The sequence below is a fragment of the Lycorma delicatula genome, chromosome 8 (assembly GCF_047948215.1).
Source record: "Lycorma delicatula isolate Av1 chromosome 8, ASM4794821v1, whole genome shotgun sequence".
Taxonomy (NCBI): domain Eukaryota; kingdom Metazoa; phylum Arthropoda; class Insecta; order Hemiptera; family Fulgoridae; genus Lycorma; species Lycorma delicatula.
This window is the reverse complement of record NC_134462.1, coordinates 44,981,441-45,006,662: the sequence shown is the minus strand read 5'-3', so window position 1 is coordinate 45,006,662 and position 25,222 is coordinate 44,981,441. Positions and strand designations below refer to the sequence as shown.

General features: G+C 28.7%; 1 protein-coding gene across 2 annotated transcripts in view; it reads left to right on the top strand.

Moving 5' to 3' along the window:
- The first annotated feature begins 111 nt into the window (after nucleotides 1–111).
- The window catches only part of LOC142328931 (uncharacterized), a 163,306-nt gene continuing 138,195 nt past the window's right edge, over nucleotides 112–25,222 (top strand). For both annotated transcript variants that reach the window (XM_075373105.1, XM_075373104.1), the window contains exon 1: nucleotides 112–229. The gene's annotated coding sequence lies outside the window, so the exon portion shown is untranslated. The remainder of the gene's footprint in view (nucleotides 230–25,222) is intronic.

Genomic DNA, 25,222 nt, shown 5'->3' with positions numbered 1-25,222 from the left:
ATCTAGTTATTTATAATAAAAGTGAATTTGGTATTCACGAAAAAACATTTAGGTGTGACCTACATAACGTTTCATTAGTTTATTCAACTACCACAATATCAAAGCGGCAGTGGCAGTATCAGAACGAAATGTCTGCTATTGTAAATCTGTCATTTCGTTTAGTTAGTCTTGTTATTAGAATGTGTTGAAGTGTAGTTTATCTACTGACGGTATTGTTTTTTACTCAAAGGTAAATTTTATGTTACAGCTGTTATTTTATCTATTTTACTGAAAGTAGCAATGATAACAATTTTTTACAAGTGGGCGTTTGATATAAATCGGTGGCGCCTGGATTTATTTTAAGTAGGCTAATTTAGTGAATATTAAACAAAAATGTATTTAATTCATTTAAAATTAATTAAAGTTTGTGACGTTATATATGATATAGCGGCCCGTTAATGAGTTGTATTTCAATTCTTATCTCCGGCTGATACACTCTGTCTACATTTTGTTAAAAGATATATTTTCATTTATATTCGCTTGTTTTTAGGAGGGATTGTAATAATTTTTGTTTTTTCGTTTGCTAGAGCTCTGTATTTTATACCGATTTCTTGGATTTATGATTTTTTTTAATATTTAGTTGCATAGATTATTGAGTGTTCTGGTGTACAAATGAAATATCTTTTTAATCTGTTATTTTGTGTACGAAAATTTATTTTTATATAGAAATATTAAATTTTGAAATTTTATTTTTAATTAGTTATTGTCGGCTGATCATTTCGTTTTTCAAAAGTTGTTACTGTAGTTATATAATATCATTCATCATTTTTAAAATAATGTAGCCATATGTTCAATACAATTAATATTTACAAATTAGTGTCTGTATACATATGTTATTCTGCATGGGAAACCCATAATTTTCGCAGTTGTGTTAAATTTATTTCATCCAAGATCATTAATATTACTAATTTATCATTGATTTTAATATACATGTAAATTGATATTTTACCTCCTAAATTTTTTCTATAAATTTTTAAGTGTAAATAAAATACACTTAAGGCTTTTTTGTATCACATTTTCTACATTTTTATTTTTGTGTTTTTTTTTTTTTAGTTTTTTATATGTATATTTTTATTTAAATAGAATCATTGATTATACAATTATGATTTTATGAAATAGTTTAACTGTTATAATAATGAAATATCAGGAATGGTCAGCTTAAGTATGTACAAGACTACATCTCATTTACACATCATAGATATCTTACTCATGTCATGGGGGAAGTGGGTTGCTTATTTTCATTAGTTAAACAGATTGCAATGTGGACATAAGGAATATATATTATAGTGATGTGATAAAATGTTTCATTAATGTAGATATGGCCCTTAACACCAGATTACTGTTCATGATAAATATCACTTTTATTGGATCTGGCTGACTAGTATACTTGTTGAAGTGTTTTGACAGTTTAGATACTTAATTTTAATATTCATAAAATATTGTCTCAATTACTTTTAAATATTTTATTATCTTTTCTGTTGTCTAATGACATTTTTATTCTGGTATATCTTATTTTTTATGTTTTGCTGTTATTGCATTTGTAAGCTATTTTGACTAATTTGAAAGCATATTTTATGTAAAGAACTATATGAAACTTTGATTTTTTTGGTATCAAACAGATACCAGGCAAAATATTTGTTAGCGTTTCTTATTTAAGAGAGTATTGCCCCATACTAAAGTGCAGCCTACTAAAAAAATATAAAATTAACAAACACTTAAAATAAAAAAAAGGTAAATCAAAACTGAAAACAAAAGAATTGTGATATGCTGGAAATGTTGAAAAATATTTTTTTTCTGTTAGGTTTAGGTGTGAATTTTTTTCCTGGTTATTTTGATATTTTTCTAATAATTTTAATTCTGATTTTACGAAAATGTATGTTTAGTATAGATTTATTCTTAATTATTAAAAAAAAATGTTTAATAGTAGCTTGCTTAGTAAAATGAAATGAAGCAACATTTCGTATATTTCTTTTGAAATTATCCATCGCTAATTACAGAATACAGATGTGTCATGCTATGCAAATTTTTAGAATTGTGATTTTGTCATTTAAAATTTAATTTGTTCAACCTCAACTTCTAGGTACAGAATCACTTTTAGATGTGTGCATGATATGTATGTAAATTTAAGTAAAACCATTTTTATTATTTTATTTTTAAGTTAGTTGACCAGTTTAGGTCTTCATCAGTATAATTTTGATTTTATATGAATTAAAAGTCGTGGTTTTTTTAATTCATTTTTTTTAAGTGGGAATTTTTTGACATTTTTTTAGAAATGGAATTTTCTTAATCCAAAGTATCTTGATTTTTAATTTTTTAAATTAAATTTAAAACTTAATCCTGTTAATCTTTAAAATTATTTTTTAAGAAATTGTTTTTCATTTTTAATTATGATTTTGTTAGGTTTATCAGAGTTGGATGTACCCTGAGAACTACTCTATTATGACAACTAAATAGTTATGTTACATAATCTAAATATTAAAAAAAAAATTTGTTATAACTTGTCTGAAAATTCGTAATATGAATAGGAAAAAGTGTGTTATTCTACTCCTGTTATGTGTTTAATTAGTTAGTTAAAAAAAACTTGGTCACAAACTTTTTTTTTGTGAGTTAGTTTGAACTTTTTTTTTAAAAATAATTGTCATTCATTAACATGATAATTATAAAACATTTATTTGGGGGTTTTGTGTGCATATTTTTACTGTTGTTTATATTTTAAACTTGAAAAATTAATTTTTATTTGTGGCTTCAAATAGGGTTTTTTTCCACGGAAGCATCAATTGCTTAACTTCTTTGATGTATAGGAATCAGTTCATTGAGAATGGATTTCTCATTAGCATTTTACTTTACCTGTCATTTTCATTATTTTCTAATATGCTATTCCCCTAGATATTCCAGATATTGCAGTACCGTGAGGTCATGTAAGAGATGCGGTTTACTATCTTAGGACGTAGGTGTCTTTGTAAACTGTTGTAAATAATAATAGGAAAAAGGTGTTACTGGATGAGGTAGTGTTTATTAATTATTTACTCAATCAAGTAACCACCAGATGATGCCCAGTTACAGTTAATTTTCTTTTTTTGAAATTGTTAAATTAACTTTCTTATTAGTGAAAAATGTCACATCTTGCTGAGATTCAAACCCAGAACATTCCGAATCTTATCTTTCTGCTACATTTTATATAAAATAAAATCTGCTGTATTTATTTAATAAAATCTGCCATATTTTATCAAAATAATAAAATTAATGAGGTTTGAATTTCTTAAGTAATTCATAATTTGGACATACAATTATTTAAAAACTAGTTTGCTAAACATAAAATAATAATTAATTTAAATAATAAACAGAATTGATAAAAATAATGGCAAGATAAAACATATATGTACCATCTATATCTAGATTTACATACTGGAATTCTTTTTACCATTCAATAAAGAAATGAAAAAATAACATGTTACTTTGTTCATATTTTTAAGAATGATAATTACTCTGAATATTATAAAGGAACAAATAAATAAGCGAGAGAACATTCTTTAGTTCTTTTTTTGGTGAAAATCAGTGACCATTTACAAATAGGAAGTAACTTACTCAAAACAATATTTACATCATTTTAATACATACACATATTGTTTGTAAGTAAATAGAAACTTATTTTCTAAATTAATGCTTCACCTTATTAGGATCAGTTAATCAGTACATTAACCATGTATTATCATGCCTAACTATACCTAACTATTGTTTCTTTATAAACACTTTCCCTCTCAATCATCTTGGAGAGAACTTTATTTTTGTCAAGACATGTTAAAATAACTTTCCAAGATATTTAGCCACTTAACTAAATAGTATATCAGTTTGACCATTAAAAATATTTTGATAAGACTTTATTTTCTTAGAAACTATGTTATATTGAAGAATCTTGAAGTAATTATTTTTACCATTGAACTTCAGGTAGTTGAAGAACATAAAATGTATATACATATTTTTTTTAGACTGTTATTTATATTTTATTCATTATTTATACCAGTATTATAGCGATTATTGTTATTTTTTTTATTAACACATTGAAAGAAAAAACAATTGAGTGATGTTGTTTAGTGTGTTTTTTTTTAATAAATGTGATTACTGGGATGCACGATTATGTATATTAATGTATTATACATTAATTTTTAAAAGTTTCATTGACAGGTTATTATCTAACCAAGGCTAATATCTTTTACTATACAATATATATTATTTAATGGTTAAGATTCCAAGGTGAATATCTATTTATGGTTACTTACTCATGTGTTATTATTTTTAGAGTGTATTCATTTTTCTATTATTTTTAAGATTTGCATTTAAAAAAAAGATTGTTATAAAGTCAAAATGGATTAATTTCATTTGTATTTATGTAGTATTTCTCTTATGATTAGATTTTGATCATTTAGTTGCTTAATTTTGTTGATAAGAAGTCAAATGTAATAAAATTTTCATGAGTGGCAGATTTTATTACTTCTTGTGTTTTAGTTTTGTCCCTTTATTCTTGAAGATGAATTTAGTACATTATATATTTTGATTATTAAATCAGAGTGTGTAGAAAACCCAACACAATTCTTCAGAATCCAGTTTATCTTTAATCATATTTTAACAGCAGTATACTTTCTTTCTTTTCAATTAATGTCCTCTCCTGGTAGTGGTACTAACAGGTTGTTGCAAGGAATTGTTTTATTATTTTGTCTGGAAATTATTCATTTGATGTTAAGTATTTGCTATTTGTTTTTTTATGAGGGCAGTAGCTGTTTTGGTTTTCTTTTGATAGGAAAAGTTCATTTGATACTCTTTTGTATTTTTTTTTTTGCAAATAAAATTTTAGTATTTTAAATGATAAAATATATTGATAATTCATATGTGGCCAATTGATAACATTCTCCTCTCTCATTGCTTGAAGTTGGATTTTTGAAATGTTCTATTTCAATTTTATTTTGATATTAAAAGTTTTTTCATACAAAAATTCAAAATAATTAGTAGGAAAATAATGGTTAATGTGAAAGGTAAAATAAACTTTCTCACACTTTGAGCCTTAATATACTCTAGTGATATTTCTCTGAACAGTTTTCATTATGATGCAAGTTTCTTTTGAATAAACTTTCTTTCATACAGGCAGTGTATTATGTAGGTCTATTAACATTGTAAATAAAAATAAAACTATTGATAAAATAAAAAAGAAACTAAAAAATAATGCTGTTTAACTTCTTTTTTTTAATTTTAACAGTTGAAGTCTGAACTGAATTAAGTTGTTTTAAAATTGGTGTAAACTTCAACAAGCCAAAATTTGAGTGATCCTCACTTCACTGCAAGGTCTTGTTATGAACTGAATGAAGGTGTCACTTGTAGTGTTTAATGTCACCTGCATTTCAGTGAGTTTGGTTGTTGATATGCAGTCAGATATTTGGTTTAGTGAATAAAACATCAGGAAACTGCTTCCCTAGTAAGAGTGGTGACATGTGATGCTTGTAACTCTCAGTTAGGTAATTTTGTGGAAGTTAGTGTAACTCATGTTGCCTACAACTGTTATGATTATGGCACTTTATTTAAGCTTATATATATAAATATATTACTTTCCTGTCTAGATTGTAATCTGTCCAATTTAGCATGTGTGGTTTTCACCAGATCTTGACATTTTGATGCCTTTTTGTTTTTTAAACCCAAAAAACTGGATGGACATTTTGCAGATGTTAATGCACATGTTTGTTTGGTGTTGGCCTTTAAATCACCATATATTTCCAGAACTAGCCTCGTGGCTATACCAATCTGCCAACCATACAAGTGAAATTTGTTCTACATAAATTTTGAAATTACATTAATTTGGTTAGTACTGACCGTCACTGCTACTACTGCCATACCCGTGCGTGCATATGGTATTCGTGCACGCTTAATTAGAATCATTGAATTAAATAAGTGAAAAAAATATTATATTTAAATAAAATTATAAGTATTTTAAATTAAGTTGTGTGTTTAAACGATGCATCAGAAACAACCTACAGTTGTAAGACTTTCCCAGAAAGTGGCTTTAGCCGTGTGACTGGAAAGTCCTACAACTGTGTTGTCAGCTTTTTTTTCAAAATGTTGATAGTATTTTTTTTTTACCTTGTGTGCTTTAAGGCCAATACAGATCTGCCAAGGAAGTGTTATAATTTGTTAATTATTTATAATATTTTAGCAAATATAAATTTGCTTGTTAGGGAGGCAGTTTGAATTGTTGTTTGTTAGCTAACAACTATAATTTTTATTAGCGATTGTCTTTAGGCACAACTCACTTCCTAAAATAGCTTAAATATTATCAAGAGTAATCATCATCACTTTCTGAGTAAAGCGACCAGAATTGTTGCTCATCTTCATGTCAAGCACACTGAATGCAAGTAATATGTTTAAATCCATAAGATGAATCATTCACCAAAGATATCAGCTGTACAGTAAACATTAATATCATTACTCTCACAGAAATATTAAGCAACAATTTAATGAACCTCTTCTGTTTTGAAACACTGCACTGCACACACTCATCACAGCAATGGACCAGTTTGTGAATATGAAACAATAATTTTGATCAATTTACTCTAAAAAAAGTGATTTTTAATATTTTTATTAACTTAAAATATGACATAATCAGCTTTTTAAATAAAATATTAATATGATCATAAATGTATATTTTACGTTGTAATGTGTATTTTATCATGTAATCAGCCTGCATATTATTACTTATATGCCTATTAAAAAAAAATAGTACTTTTAATTCTTTTATATTTTCTTTTTTTTATTGATTTTTATGTGTTGAATGTAGATGAAGTTATTGTTATTTTTATATATGATTTACTTTTGATACCATTAAAAACTTACATAAATTTACGATTGCAAACCACTAAATTGTTTTTGAATATGTTAATATTGTAATAAAAAAATATATCAGTCATACTATAAAAGTAATTCAACTGAACTGTTAAATAATTTTCAATAAAAATCCAAAAGAGGATAAACTCTCTGAGGCGATAAATTTCAATTATGTATGCTTTCACTTAAGCAGCTAGTACTTAGCATAAATGACATTGTAGTGGTGGGGAGTGTTAAAGGAACAGCTGTTTAGAAAGATGAAATGTTGAACAAAATGGATAAAATCTTGGAAAAATGCATTCTTTATTTTTTAATTTTGTTAAATTTCAGGTTGTTATAAATTATTGTTTATCTGTTAGATATCTCTTCAGTTTTACCAAAGTTGGTTATGTTCAGTTCGTAATAGATTTTTTAACAATAAATGATTTGTTTTACTCTAATTTATGTTATTCCGTAAATAAATTTATTAACTTCAATTGTACACTGCCATTTCAGATTTGTTTAATTAAGGATTGGTTTTTCCTGTTAAAAATCGTTTAACTTTGACTTATAATATAAACAAGAAATCTTTGTAAGAGTGTTATGATGTTATCAGTGGTACAAATGCACTTTAGAGAACACATACTTTCGCATGCAGATTTCATTAATATGATTACATGCAAGTGTCCATTTAGATGCAATACATTTATATTTTTTAATCATTTGTACATGCGCATACTTGTTATTTTCTATGTTAGAACTTGTTAAGAAAGAAATACATGATAAATATATAATAATTTTTTTTTTTACTTTAAATGTTGCATGTGAAAAAAAATGTTATTTTTCCATTTTTATTTATTTATTTTTAACAGATTTGATAATTTGGATATTATATACTGGTAACAAGTTGAGCCCAAACATTTACCTGGTTGCAAAAATATTACAACCATAATTGCAGTTTGTCACATCCACTGTGTAGTCTTCCACCATTGTGTACAGATTGATTGGTCTCATTAGTTGATCTCATCCACCAGTCAATAGTTACCATTATTGATAAATTTGTTTTATTAATGTTCTATACTTCCTTTAGTTACTGCTGAACCAATAAACAGTTTTTATATTTATCATTGGATACTATATCATTTATGCTGCACTATAGTACTGTCGAATCAAAGATTTTTTTCTCTGATGACCTTTTTCTTTGTCAGAAATCTTTAATTTTTGCCAGTCCTTGATTATTGGTTGAAATTTCTTTATTTTTCTACAGATTATTACTTAACATATCTTCATAGTATAGTTTTTATTTTTTTGTTAGTATTATTATGTATGAGGGTGATGAGGAGACTTGTTTTCTGTGTGCTGGAGGTTGGCAGTTGGAATTGGAGGCGTAACTGAACCAGTTATATTTTAACGCTTTCGGTTCCTCGATACTGTTGACTATGATTTTATTGTTGGGATCTAATTAACAAAACATCCAAGCCTTGCAATACAGGAATGAAAAGGCCATGGATTCCCACGACCTCTCCAAATCAGTAGAATTCCTATATGTATATAAAAACCCTTAAATATCGCACGTTTCAGGTAATATTTTTTAATGCGCGGTTATCGTATAGTAAAGCTGGTTTGTAATTTACTTGATCTCCTGACTTTCGTCGAGTTTCTGGGGTACGCATCTGATTTAAACGTTTTCCACTTGTTTGATTTAGAGTTTGAAAGGTTCCATATGTGTAAAAGTTTTCAAATTAAGAGTGCGCTGAATCAGGAAATTACGATTTAACTAATAGTTAAATTAGCGTTTACTAAAAATATAATCTGTTTTGATAGGTTAAACGAATATAAGAAATAATTCTTTCCCTGCGAAAAGTATATCATTCGGTAAAAAGATCCAATCGGTAACTCAGAATTTATTAATATTATACAAATCAGTCAGCAGAATGGATGTCCTAGCTGTAGTTATTAACAAATATTTAAAAAATAACAGAAAACACTGGATTCATTATTATTTAACTTTGTAAGAATATTTATATTATTTGATGATTTGTTAAGTACATTGAAATCATCAAGAAGTATCTGGGATACGAATTTAGATCTTTCATTTTGCTGAAGAAAATTAAGCAATTCAACCAGGTGGTAGCTCTGTGCGTTGCTCATGTTATCCTGGTTCCCACGACCAAGTGCGCATACCCTAATTATGAGTTTAGTGGTTGTCGCAAACTTGAATCGTCAGCAACCGATTGCTAGTGCGTAACGAGTCTTATCATTTAACTGTGAAACTTTTACTACAGTTGAAACAAAAACTTGTATTTCACTTGAGGGCTAGTATTATAACCCTCTGTAAATAAACAAATTAAATATTTATATTAAAAAAAAAAATTATTTATTGGTTATAACTTTCATATTAATACAGTAATAATTTGTAATATAAATATGAAAAATAAAAATAATTAGTTATGTTATATAGGTAAAAATATAGCAAAAAATATATATTTTATGTTAAGACAGATTGCATGGAAACTGAAAAATAATGCAATGAAGATTCAAAAATTTAATTTTAAAAAAAGAAAATTTTTCTGCGCCTAAAATTAAAAATAATTGACCAATAGTTCGCTGCCCCTTTTTTTAGGAGTTGTAAATTTTTAAGATGTGTTTAGGAGGTAAGCCGGACTTATGGCTCGTTGTATATAAGCCTGTTACGGCAGTTTTTGTTTGGTAACCGTTTGGAAAAAGGATAATGAACGTACAGTTTTTTGTGCTTTTTTATAATAATTTTTGAATTTCCCCACTCTTTAAAACGATCTCTTAAGCTGAGTGCTACTAGATTAATCCTCTTTATTATCGTCTTATTGCAATACTGCCTTTTTAAATACTTGTTATGTAAATGATTAGCTTTCAAATTGTACGAACAGTCTTGATTTGTGAATTTAAAACTACGAAGATTGTCGTATACTAGTAGCATTTATAATTGTTGGGCAATATTTAGTTGACTCATATGTTTATTTTTGTATCTTAGAGCTATCCGTTCTGTGTTTGCTGTGTGAGATACGAGCCACACACCATGAGGTCTTATAAACAATCATTCTCATTAAAAAAAAAAAAAAATGTAGCCATCATGTTATATTCTCACTTTACAGGTCATTTGTTTATAGTGGTTTTCTAAATATTCAACTGTTTATCTCAAATAAACTGTAACTCCGTACATCTTATGTTAAGTAATTTTTCAAGTAAAACGGCTATAATAATATAGTGAATTCATATGTATTAAAAAAAAAAAAATAATTAACCGTAAATATGTTTAGAATTAATTTGTTAAATAATTGCCTTCTTGTAACTAGTTAAAAGGAAAAAACAGTTGGAATAGGAATTTATGTTTTATACAATAAATTAATAGTAATGTTTTTACGTTATAATCCAATTTTTTTGCAATTTATGTTTTCATTTTATTTTATTTTTATGATGCTTAAATTAATGATTTTCTTACGGTTTAAAACTATTTCTTGTTGTCGGTACTAGATTTAAACCATCATTAAACAAAATTAAGGTTAATAGAAAATATCCCTCAATTCTGTTAAGATTATTCTTGATTAATAAAAATGTATTTTAAGATGCTAGGTACCATGTTCTAATAGGCGTATGCAATTTGACACAAGGTGTCAATGATTTCTGAAATTGGTATACCTATTCCCAAGATTAACAAATACACTTTTCCAGGCTCGCTAGTGACGGGTGAGGTAGTTACCGTTATCCGTTTGTCAAGCTCACTGAAATAGAGATGATATTCAATCCTGCAGGAGATACTTTTGTCGTTTTCATCACAGAGATCGACTCTATAATACTCATCGTTACTGTCAGAAACAGCAAATCCGACATAGTGTCGCCTGTACTTAAGATATTATTATTGCTTGTATACGTCGTAAGGAAGATTGGAAAAGATTGTTGAAACGATGTATTAAAGTATCCTTTCTTTGGGAAACGATTTATTATCCTAATATAGTTTTCAGAGTGGTTGGGTAAAACATGTATTCAGATTTTATAGAAAATTCAGATAATTATTTTACGTTTAACTTTTAATACGAAAATTAATTTTTATTTAATTACTTTTCATAAGCATGTTAAAATCAAAAATAATTTTTAATTAAAATTTTTGATTTCTGGAATCGGCAACGCTTTAAAAAAATATTAGTTTTTCATATTGTAATGAATTATAAATTGCACACCACTGGGAACAGCTGAACGGTTTTTAGTTAAGTTGAATATTCATTCCCAACAAATTACGGCGTTAGGTAAGGTTATTCTTACGCCTATTTTGAGGTGGCTCTTATTTTTCTGGAGGATAAGCAGTTTTTTCGGTATATATTTAAACTGGTCAGCTCAGACTCGTTAATCTGTAACGTGTTATTTCCATTTGGATAAAAATAGGTCCAACTATCGGGGTTATGAGTTGGTTGGGCAACCGTTCATTAGCCTAACAGGCCTTCATCTTTCCTCTCAGCGGGGTTGTGTCTCTTACAAACAATTCCATATCATTATAAGGAGTAATAAATATAAATTATAATTTTTATTAAAACTTTTTGTGTGAATTTCCTTTCAGGTTTTCATTGACGTGTCATTCTCTTTTTTGGTAAAAATAGCAACTAACTTGTTTTATTTAAAACCTTCTTTTAATGTATTTATTTTTTATGGTTTAGAAGTTATTTTTTTATCATTCGTTTGGCTGTACAATTTTTCTCTTATTTATATTTGAAAAACGTTATAAATATTAATTTAAGTAACTTTTTATTGCGCGCGTATGAGAAAGTGACAGTTGTTAGTCAATCGGTGTCAAAAAAGATTTGTCTAATGTCGTAAACATGTAATTTGCCAAATAAATTGCTCTTGGTACAAATACGCACAAACATTTATTTTTTTTTAATTGGGAATACAGTAAGTTTTTCCCAGAATTTTTTTATTCTGTAAAATTCAGTTTATTTTGTGTTCCAGAAATACGAAAACATTTTTACCAACGGAAACAAATATATAGTCTTATCTTGATTCTGAGTTCAAATCTCTGTCTGGCTTTGTATATTTAACAAGTTGCAATCACTTCTCATCCATGAGAAGTAACATTTTAATTGGAAACAGACTATGATTACTTTATAAATTAATAATAAGTAATAATTAGTTACGTAGGTACGTATATTTGTAAATAAAAAGTATTAAAAAATCAAAATTTATATTCAGTTTAAAAAAAAGCTGTTTTGTGTAAACAAAAGTCCCAAAGTGTGATGTTTTATAATTTTAATTTTATTGTCATTTTAATTACTAATTTTATTGTGTTGTATGCTTTAACTAAATATAAATAACTAGTTCTTATTCGTAACGAATTGATTTGAAAAGCGTGTACAGATCATGTTATAGATTCTGATTATACGTGCTTTTTTAAGATGTCGTTTGGAGACAGCTCGGCAGAGAATGAGCAGTTGACATTTACCGGCAATAAACTGCGTCATATTTAAAGTTAGTGTATTGGCGTGGATGTCGTCACTGCAGGAATTTCGCCGTATAGAAGTTTGTTATGATCTTGTCCAAAGACGGTCGGCGATGATATAAATTTGAAATGTAAATTTTTGTAACTACATTCCCAACAAAATTGTATAATAAAACGTTTTCAGTCGTCTTTATGATCATTTTTAGTGACTGGTGCTAATGTTTTTCCAATTGGTATTGCTGCCGGCGATATTTTTTTAATTAGAAAAACACAATAGAAAGATGATCGGAAAGTGCGTGCGTGTGATTGAATCGTGTCTGGTTAATTTTTTGTATGTTTGTTTATGTTTGTATATTTCATAATATTCAAATATGTTAAGATCTTCATTTTTGTGTATGTATAGAATACAAAGGCTGTTAATGTTGGTAACTTTGTGATTTGTGTCCGTGAGATGGTTAACAAATAATGTTGACTACGTTACTGTGGAAGGTTTTTAAATGTTCGCTGGAACTTTATAAGCTGCGTCCCGTTTGATCGGTGTATAGAACATTGTGCAATGAAACAGTTTAGTTTATGTGCTCCAGGAGCATTCCAAAAGTTATCGTCCTATCTCCTAGACTAGTAGCCTGTGCAAGGTGATGGAACGAATGGTAAACCGTCGTCTAGTATGGTACCTTGAGAGAAATGCCCTAATTGCCCTAGAACAATGCGGTTTCCGACAGGACAGATAGATCGTCCATTGATCACTTAGTTGCCCTACAAGCTGTTATTCAAACCGCCTCTTTATTTCACAAACATCTGATTGCTGTATTTTTTATTTTCAAAAGGCGTACGACACGACATGGAAGGGAGGAATCCTAAAAAAACTTCGTGAATGGGGTATACAGGTAATCTCCTCTCATTTCATCAGGGGTTTCCTCAGTGGTCGGTCCTTCCGAATTAGAGTTGGAACGACGGTATCTGAAAGTTTCACACTAGAAAACTGAGTACCTCAGGGAAATGTTCTAAGTTTTACTTTGACATAGCCATAAATGTAACTGCGTGCGCAAACCCATTCTGTGTTCTCTATTTGTAGATGGTTTTTCTATTTACGTAGCATGCAGAACTTTAGCTACAGGTTAGAGGGTGCTTCAAAAAAACACTATAACCAGCTTAAAATCGTGGTGTAAATCTACTGGATTCACGTTTTCCCCGGAAAAAACGAAGTGAATTTGCTTTTCCCGGTTGAGGGAAGATTTGAACCTCGACTATATTTACATGATGAACCATTTAAGGCACTACCGGGTTAGATTTCTAGGAATGTTGTGTGATCAACGACTAACGTGGGAGATGAAGGTAAATTGTCTAAAAATGTTAGACATACTGAAAGTTCTAATACTCGATGAGGAGCCGATCGTATATTCATGTTGCGCTTCTACCGAGCTCTGGTCCGTCTCCGCTGAGACTACGGCTGCGTGGATTATTCGTCGGTAACGGCCACCGCTCTAAAGATGATCGATGCAGTCCATTCATTCATTCATCCGTCTTGCCACAGGTGCGTTTTGATCAAGCCCCGAGGTAAGGCTGCTGGTGGGCAGTGGTGAACCGACGAAAGCAAATGATGTGCTCTTATGAGGTTCGCAATAAAGCGCAACCAAATCATCCAACCAGTGATGCGGTATTCTCCAACCAACACGTTAACCGCAGCCGAGATCTGCTCCGCCAGGCATTAGTGCTCAGCGCCTTTTCTCAGCTCTAAATATACAATTACTTCCAGTCCTTACTGTTGCTCCATGTTATTACACCCCTTGGCGGCCTTCTCTCGTTAATTACTGCTTCGGTATTTGTTTGTATCATAAAAAGAACCAGTTCCGATTATTTTACCAAATAGAATTTATAATATTATAAATAGCGTGAATCCTGCTGTTATAGTTTATACGGACGGCATTAAAAACGTTAATTCTGTTGGTTGTGTTATTACGATTGGCAACAAAACATACATGTTTGGTTTTCCCAGCATCGTCAGTATTTTCGTTACGGAGCTGTATGCTATTAATAAGGCATTAAAAATAGGTAGTCCAACATTTCAACATGTACTATTTGCTCAGATTCCACGAGTGCCTTACAGGCGATTAGTGACACGCATTCCAGACACCCTACTGTTTGTGAGATTCAATGTTTTATTTCGCTAATAACAACGTAATACAACCGTTAGCTTCTGCTGGATCCCCAGCCAGATCGGAATTTCAGGCAATGAGCGCACTGATAGTGCAACAAAAGAAGCTTGTTTCCAACCTCCTTTCATCAATCTTGGCCTCTCTTTCACGATCTTGTTTGTTTTCTGAAGAGGAAGGTTCATGTTAAACGAGAAAGTGAATGGAATGCTACCACGGACAATAAATTTCGCCCAGTTAAGAACACTGTGTCACCGTGGAGCTCCTCGTGCAGAAATAACCATCGAGAGGAGATAATTTCTCCAGTAGGGCATTGTGCCTTTTCCTTTTTTCCTGTGATTACTTCTGAGGTTTATTTATGAAAAGTTATTCAAACGTAACAGCTTTTGTTGGTAAACGAAAAAAATTATAAAAGTTATTTTCGTTTCATTTTTGTAAATTCTTAATTTTATTAATGGAAAAATTAACGACATAATATTTTTAGTTTTTATGTTTCTATTAATTTTATTCTCTCCTTTACGGCGGTATCCCGGTGAAGATAAAGCTTATTTCTTATTTTAGGAGTTATAAATTTAGTATACAATTTGGTGTAGTTTTTTCCTATAAAATAGATAGATCTTGAAGATTTCTAGAAGAATAAACAAAATAACTTCAAAACTAACATTTTGTCTTGCAAATAAATAATCACGATTGTCAAATTGTAATATCACTTAATGGTGAACACAAGTTGGAAGTATTATCGGCGAAAAAAGAATTCATTCTTCAATGAAATATGTATATATTTTGTTCGATTATGTAAATACACATTTCTTTAATGATTTTCAAATTCGTTTTAATTTTTATATTTTACAATAAGATTTTATATTACTCAATTACGTGTTAATAACCTGAAATAACTTTAATTAGGTTTTCGATGCGAAAGTTGCCCCTAATTTCGTGTAATATAATCTATTTCATCTCATTTTTAGAACTTTTACGTACATAAATTTATATTCAGGATCCTATGTAGATGTACTAGCGGACGAGGAAATTTATTTCCAAACAACTATAACATATTATTGAATAATTTGAAATTGAATTTCTTTAACGATATTCTAGACCAAAATATTTAGTAATTTTTTTTAAAAACTTACTTCAGACGTCTTTGCGACCGTTGTTGGATTATTTTTAAGGCGAACATGTGTTCAGAATGTTGTTGAAAAATATACACAAGCATCAGAACAGGAGAACTTGTCTTGAAGGTGAAGTTTTGAAATTACTTTTTCTTTTAATCGCTTTATGCAATTTTATACGATATAGTTAAAAAAGTTTAAATTTCAAATTATATATCGCCACCGCCATGGACAAGGACATAACAAATAATTAACTACATCTATATGACCTAATATTTTGACCATCATATATCTGGCATACTGACTATCTAGAAATGATTTTTCAGCTACACAATGGGACAAATTCGATATCTTTCGGTATTTGTTCTTATGTCCAAGTAAGATATGCAGTCTTATATGCAAGTAACCATGCATGGTTTAGATACTCTTTTTGAAATCATTCGAATATCAACTGCATAGTGAGAGTTGATGACCCAAAGTTTTAAGCCACAAGTTGGAAGAAGTATCGAGCCCGTTTATCATTCCTAAAAAATCAGTTCTACTTTCACAACTAAAATTGAGCAAAAAAAGCCTTGACGTGAAAGAAAAACATTTGTTCAGCTCTCAAATACGTTTGCTAACTGTTATAAAAAAATAGATGGGCATGCTCCGTAGAACAATTTCTCTGAAATATTGCCTATTCCACAATTTTAATTATCCTCACGAGTCCTTGTGTAATATAACAAACAATTATACCTCTGTTATCAGGTTTGTTGGGTATTTCTGGGTAAGGTTCATGAGAATCAACGTCGGCCATTGATTGAGCCTACATATGATCGTTTTGATAATTGAATCGACGGATTGTCTAAATAAAAACTCGATTAATTGGAGCTAGATACATGACTAATTTTAAAGATAATATCAAAGTCGATCTTATATGATGATTTCAGTCTTGAAAGAATTTGAATGGCTTGAAAGGGTTTCAAATCGGCATTCAGTCGATAATATTAGATGGTTTTATCTTGAACGGTCTGATTGATTTTTGTGATTGCTTTTACGGTGAATTTGTTTCTCTATTTTCACTTTCTACTGTTGGGTGGGGAAAGTAAAACGATTAATTACTCTCGTAACACTTTTTACCCTTTTCCAAATTTTGTCCAAATCTTCTTTTTTTTTATTACACTTTACTCATTTTGTATAATTTTCCATTTGGTTTTAATGAGTGCTCCTCCAGCCTCTGTACGGATTAAATGCGATTTTCATTTTTCTGTTCTTCGTTTAATGTTTTTCAATAAACCTAATCTGTAATATATGATCATGACTCGCAAAAATATTCTATCCTCCATTTTTCACCTACGTTATAAACCAATAGAGAATGGTTATCTATGATCCTGTGTGTAAAAAAGGTCAAATATAAACCTGTCGCTAAACGTGGTAGTGTAGAAACGTGCTTTTCATTTTATCAAGAAATTCGTTCGCACCGATAAGAGTCTGCAGAAAACTGGACGGCACGGCAAAGTAAACTTGCTATGCAGTTCTAAACATGACCTAACCTTAAAGTGAAATGAAAATGGGAAAAAGGATTAATAAATAAGCATGAAAATATATATTTCAGTTGAATTAGATGTATAATAAAGAATAATTTCAAAAAATACCTCGAATTTTGTTAGACAACGCTCTTTTTCTTCCATTTGATGATGCGCGGGACTCGAATACGTCACTTTTTCCTCAAAAAGGTCGGTTTACGAATCGTGCCGCAAGGTAGCAGTATTTGGTAGTACTAGGTAGCGTACAAAAACTTAATTGATAATGTACTTGAAATGATAAAATTTAAAAGAAAATATACTACACTTGTTTTAATGGTAAATTCTCTTATGCAAATGAAAGTACTGAAGATAAAACAATTTTTTTAATTCCATCACTTCATTAAAAGAAATAAAAGTATTAGTTTACAATAGGTTTTAACTGCTAATACAAAAAACACGAACAGAAGGAAAGTGTTGCAAATGTGCAAAAAAGATTTGTTACGTAAAAAGAAATAAATTTGATTGGTAAAATTTTTATTGTACAATTAGAACTATTTGAACTAATTGATAGAGAAATTAAAAAAGTTAATTTAGTAATAATATAAAAAGTGTGTCTACGGATACGATTAAAATTGAAGGTTACAAAATAATAAGTGCAATATTACATCACGGATCTTCGATTGAAGATCATTATACTAGTTTTATTAAAAAAGGCAAAATATGGTATGAAGTGAATGATATGACTATCAAAAAAAAAAATTGGCCGAGAAATTTAAAAAAATGTACATATGTTTGTTCTATAAAGACAATAAATTCTAATAAATATAACAATCGGTAATTCATAAAAAAAAATAAAGTAGTCTTAACAAAACGAAGTGATATCCAAAAAATTACAATGAAATTGTAAACCGTACGGTAAGATTCTCGCAGATATCATTTCTTCCGCTCAAATCATTTTTCTGATATCAAAAAAGGTTAAAGAGACTACATTCCTATTATCAAAATTTGTTATTAATACAGAATTTTGTTTAAAAAAAAGTACATGTTAAATATATGTACAATAATAGATAATAAAAAATGTTTAAGCGTTCCATATAATACGCAAAAAATAAAAAGATTTGTTACAGAACTCTTGCCGGCCGGATTTCATTTATTAAACAAATTCATATAATTATCAGGGGGTAGTATAAAGTCGTTACCACAGTTTTTGTTAAATTTGACAATTATAAATTTGCTGTTACAAATTTATCATTTACTCGTATTAGCGTTTATTTAATCGGGCCGGTAAGAGTTTTGTAGCAAAATTTTCTATTTTTTGCTTATTATATGAAACGCTTAAACACATTTTATTATCTATTTATATATCTTTTGTCTAATACATACATATAACATGTATTTTTTTTTAACAAAATTATAAATTAATAACAGATTTTGACAGTAGAAATGTAGTCTCTTAACCTTTTTTGATATCAGAAAAATGATTTGAGCGGAAGAAATGATATCTGCGAGAATCTTACCGTACGGTTTACAATTTCATTGTAATTTTTGTTTTTGCGTGTATTTATTTTGTATATTTATTCAAAATAATATTTAGTTAGGTTTTTTAAATTGACAAATTGTTATGAAATATTAAAAAATGTAAGTAAGAACATAATAAGTCACCCCATAATTCAAAAATGTTAACATTTAATGTACAACAAAATGTGAGTACGGTATTGATTTTATTTTTGCTGTTAAGCAAAAATAAATTATTATTATTAAGCGATAAATTGAGAGAATTTTTAGCCATGAAATCCCATCCAAGTAAATGATGGTTGTATGCAAATGAACTTTTAATGAAACTGGATAGGCAGTCATTAAAATTTATATTTTTTTGCAGCATTTTTTGATCAATTTTACTTATAATTTAATACATAGTTCGTCTTAAGCAAGAGTGAAAGTTAATCGGATGTGAAATAAATGTTTTACCCTGCACATGGTTGAATTAGAATTAAGGTCTAGAGATATTAAAATCAATCGAAACATTTGTTGAAAATTTTCACAATTGAAAAAGAAACATAAAACATTTCACCCTTATTGTTTATTTGTTTATGTATGTCGTTTTCACCCTCTTGCTTGTGTAGTCTAAGTTTACTTTCACTTACGCATTAATCAGTACTATATTCTCTTAGTTTTTTGGACTTTCCTTTGGTAAAATTTTAGTCAATATATTATTTATTTTTTTACTTACTATGAATAATGGTGAGGAGTATAAAAGAAAGATTAAATACAATTTAATATTTAAAATAAATGTATTTTTATTTAATAATGAACGTTAAAAAAATAAAAAACATCATGTAAATAATATTAAAATTACATCATTGCCATACTGTGCTCTTTTATAACAAATAATTATTTGATGTTTTAACCTTGTTATTTTGTAGTTATAGCTTACCTTTGTGTAATACATGTGGGCGTTAACATTATTATAATGCAGGAAATGACATTGATTTTCATCTTCATTGTTTGGGAAAATAATACGGTTTATTTATGATACAAAATGCATTAAATTTTTTTCTTAATTTTAAAAAAATCCGTTAACGTTCTCTTTACTACTTTTATATGCAAATTGTTTTGTTAAAATGAGATAGTTTTTATGTTTTTTTTGTTTTTTTTTAAAATAAATAATGAATTATTTTTTAACGTGTGATCACCTTTACAACGATATTCGCCTGTTTGAATGTTTTTTTGGTTTATCTCTGTTATAAGTTGTAGCCGAATCATTTCTTATAGACATTTTTAATTTGCCAAATATGTAGTATTGTTTGATATATATTGAAGAAAAAATATTTAAACAAAATTTCCTTTTTTCAAAGATATATTTGACAACATAATGAGAAAATTAACGAAAAGATTTATGTTTTTAAAATTGTTAATTGCTTTGTCAAATTTCTTCAACGTATCTATATTGTAAATATATTGTTTTTCCACGTATTTGCAATTTCTAGCATTCATTAGCTTGAAGTACATAAATTTTAAATTTATCTCGCTAATTTTTTTTAAAAATATTTTTAGTTCTAAAAATTTGAAAAAAAATTAGGTTTTTTTTTCAATTTCCAATATGCGTAGAAGAAAAATAATTTCTGATCGAATAGGTTATTAACCTTAACGAAATTTAAAAGAGAAAACTATATGATTTCTGAAGACCAAAAATAGATATTATACCAAATATTCTTAAAAAGTATATACTACCGATGGTCCGCCTGACTGAGGCTAAGCAAGTATATATATTCCTTTCATCATATTTATTTTTATTTTCTCTATTCTCTTGTAATTTTTTAAAGAGTAGATCAATTGGAATGGACTTTTTACTAAATGATTTGTGATTTCTTTTAGAAGTTTTGGGGTATTTAAAATATAAAAAATTTATAATTTGTAATTAATTTTTAGCAGTCGTTTGTAAGAGCGAGATAATTTTTTTTTCATGTATGCAGTATTTTTTTAGGGCTATAAATAATTTTTAGTAAAAATACAGCATTTTAAAAATTTAATAAAAAAGTGTATAAATAAACCACAAATATTGAAATTTTAAAGCTAACCCTTCTGTTCATTTTTGCCCTTTTGAGAGCTCAATACACGTTATATCTGCAAATAAATTTTTACATTGTATAATAAGTCAATTCAGTTTGATATTTGATTTTTGAACGGAATCTATTATTAGATATCTGAAGTTAAGTATTAGATATCTGAAAGTTTGTACTTCGTAATGCTTTATTGCCTCGTATAATTTTGGAATATTAATTGAAAATACGAAACCGTTTTGTTGATTTTCTGATTCTTAATATTGGTTTAAGGAAAATCCCGAAATTATCAAAACTTAAATTAAATATTCCTTTTGCCATATCCATAATACATCGTGCGATCCAATTCCAAAATACAAAATAAAGTTAAATGACAGTAAACTTGGTAAAAAATTAATAAATAAAAAAGCCCCCGAAAGATTAGAAAGTAATTCTTTGTTAAGTCTTTAAATTTTGACTTTGAGAACTCAGCATCAAAATAAAAATGCACCTACAAATAATTATAATCCTTAATTTGGCGTTGACAAAAAATAAAATTAAAAACTGGAAAAGTATTGCATCCTAATTTTTTGGATGGTTTTTTTTTTGTTACGGCCCGGAACGACCAATTAGTCACTTAGTTTTAGTCTTTGTTATCTTCCAATACTCTCTCATTTTCCTGGAAAAATCCCTTTTCCGTTCCTCTGTCCAAACCGTCCCCGTTTTCTTTTTAGGCTTTTCTGAAAATTTAATTACTTACGTTCAATTTAAGATCGATAAGAGACAATATAGCATCAGTTTGAGATATTCTTTTCGGTCGCATGCTGGTATTGGGGAGTGAAAATTAATTTTTTTTACCATTTTAGTTATGAGGATTACGAAAATACCGTTCATGTTTAAACTTTTATGGTTCGAAAATCTCCAAAACTACTTGATCAATTTCATTTAAATTTAGATATGCTGTAGTACTGCAAATTTTTGGATCGTTTATTTATACGTTTTTTTTTATTAAATTTTTTAAAATGCTATATTTTTATTAAAAAAGATTTATTTCCCTTTATTATCTTTATACGGTTTGATAAAAATGATTAAAGCAGAGAATCGATATAAAAAAACTGTTACGGAGCGTGTGCTAAGACATACCAGCCATACACAAGTGTGGCTTGTAAGATTATGTATCATTTGTACTCTAAGTTTTCCAATTGGTATTCTTGAATTTTCTCCCGAATATTTTTTAATTATTAGAATGATATTTGGATATATCAATCTAATAAGTAAGCAATGAACAGAGATGAAAGAAATATGCTTCAATCGTCTATGTTTTGGCTTTAAAATTTCTCACATCAGATACGTGGAAAAAACTTAACAATGGGACTGACCACCTGAAGAAGTTACTCCACAAAAAATTTAAAAAAAACTTAGAATTGAGAATCTCGTTTTTGGAATTTTTTTATGAAGAGCTAAATTTAAATAATAATGATACAAATAAAACTGAATAGAGTAATAAACGCCTGTTGGTATAAAAATAACCGTGATTTTTTTTTTACCAACCTTTCGTAAAGTACTGTATTACTTTCGGTCGCATGTTGGAAGTGGGATGAAAATTAATTTTCTTTACGTTTTGAGATACGAGGAGTACAAAAATAATCTCTTAAAATTGAATTTTCTTTTATATGTAGGCCTATGCATAAAATATTTGGCTCGAAAATATCCAAAAGCGGTAGATCGATTTTATTGAAATTTATGCTATATAGTATATCTAAGTTATTTATGAAAATTTGATGAAGACTGGTTTAGTCATTCCTTACTTACGTTCAATTTAAGATCGATAAGAGACAATATAACATCAGTTTGATATATTCTTTCCGGTCGCATGGTGGTATTGGGGAGTGAAAATTAATTTTCTTTACATTTTTAGGTATGAGGATTACGAAAATACCGTTCATGTTTAAAATTTTATGGTTCGGAAATCTCCAAAACTACTTGATCAATTTCATTTAAATTTAGATATGCTGTAGTAGTGCATATGGAAATTTGATGAAGATTGATTGAGTTGTTCTTGAGTTAAGCTCAATTTAAGGTGGACAACAGACAACATAATTTCAATTTGAGGTTATGTTGACTTTGTATTCGTGTATTTCTCATACGCGTTTATGCAGCGAGTCACAGAGATGAGTAGTTGAGTTAATTGAGATTCAGAAAGGTCTTAACTTCGAAAACGTTCACTACAGCAAATAAATTATTAGAATGGATTCGGAAAAATATGTAAAATAAATGTATGCCCTAGCGGAAATGAGCGAGCGAATAACTATTTAATTTGTTTATTAGCAAATTATGCGTGGCCTATTTCTTATATAAATAATAAATAAATAATGCAATCTTATCGAACGGTATCGTATAATTCTTCAGCCTTATCTCTTTATGTAGACCGATTTCCAATCTTTACGTTCTTCTGTTGCATCGCCAACAATCGAGCCGGTGCACCATTCCGGATGTAGAATTCCACATTGCTGAAAGTATTGTACTGTATTCTAATCGATGGACGAAGTCGTTACTTGATGAACATCCATCATAAAAATAAAAAACAACCTAAATATGTTACAAGATTTTCACAAAATTTATTTAAAAAATCACTACACCTGTTTCGGTACACAGTACCTTCCTTAGGTGTTTCGAACAGTACTCTATTCGTAAACAGCTGTTGTGATTTTTTTTAAATAAATTTTGTGAAATCTAATAACATATCTTTTTTTCTTTTGTGCTGCATTGTCTTTCGAGTTAACTTTCTCGGCATGTTCAAACAAGGACATTGTTCTTCTGTTATAACTAAATTCAAGTAAAGGAAAGTTCGTATTAGCTATTGTAAAAGAAATTAATCAGAAACGATAACGAACAATTTCATTTAATACGAAGGATTGTACATTAATATCCCTGATAACAATAGAAAATTTGTTTGAATAAGAACGCAATCGCAAAACTACTAAAATAAAATGATAAAATAAAACTTATAGATAAGAGTTTCGGGAACATTAAAAAAAAACCGTAATTTAATTGTGATGCTGAACGTAAAGCAAAACTTTAAATATCAGGCTGAATGAAATATTGTATGTTCTGCCTCACTTATTCTGTCAGTCGATTTTATTTGTTGTTTCATTGGTTTGCCGATGTTTGCAGTATGAAATTTATACCGCTGTGCAAAAGATAAATTCTTTCTAAATTGTTTTTATATCGTCTACCGGTCAACTTAGTTACTCCTACTGTATATGAAAACGTTTTTGTTTAATCTGCGGGACACCGTTAGGTATTGCTTTAGAGGATGAGATGGTTGACAATATAGGGTGTGAAAATGCCATGCCTGACCGGGATTCGAAGCCGGGACCTCCAAATGAAAGGCCGAGACGCTACCACTCGCACCATAGAGGCCGGCATTGTATATGATTACTAGACAGTATTTATGTAATCCACCAGGTTGGTCTTGTGGTGAACGCGTCTTCGCAAATCAGCTGATTTCGAAGTCGAGAGTTCTAAGGTTCATATTATAGTCAAGTCAGTAACTTTTATGCGGATTTGAATACTAGATCTTGAATACTGGTGTTCTTTAATGGTTGGGTTTCAATTAACTGCACATCTCAGAAATGGTTGACCTGAGTCTGTACAAGACTATACTTCACTTACACTCATACATATCATCCTCATTCATCCTCTGAAGCTAATACCTAACGATGATTCCGGAGGCTAAACAGGGGAAAAAAGATTGTATTTATGTACTGTATATATATATATATATATATATATATATATAATATTACATTACTTTTCTACCGCATTCGGATAAAAAAGTAAACTTTATAAATCTTTATTTGGTGAAATAAATGTTAATGTTGCGACTAAACCTTTCATACGATAATCGTTCACTTACGTTTTACTTTAATATTAAGAAAATGACAGGTAAACGAATTTAAAAAAAAAATTGTCTGTTTTCTTTTAATATGATGTTCTATTTTATTTATTTGTGACTTTTTTCTGATTATTTTTTAAGTTTAAATGAACGTTACTAAAAGTTTATAAATGTTAAATTAGAAAATTGATTTGAAATATTCATAGTGTAGCCTTGTAATTCAGGAAATCTGTGTTATGCATTACATTAGTCTGTATCTCTTTCCTGTATTAAATGATTTCTTTTGTCTGTTTCCAGAATAATATTTTATGTTGTATACGTTCAAAATGTATAGTTAATCTAGATCTAAAAACAAATGGTTTTTATATTTCATTTACATATTTAACACGGGAAATCAATTCCAAAAGTAGGAGTGCTGCAAGTTCCCGAAAATATACGATTTTTTATTGGCAGACTAGTATTATATTTTTCGTCTTTTTAACAAATTGTTGCTTTAACTCACTGTTGGATTATTATAGCCTGATTACTTGATAAAAATTCAAGTAAATTAGTTTCACATCTTATGGTGAAAAAGGAATAAATATTACCTCATTCCAAGAAAGCTTCGTAGTAGTTTCCTTATTATTATCCTCTGCGTTATTTTTCGTATTTTCATCATAATTTCGTATG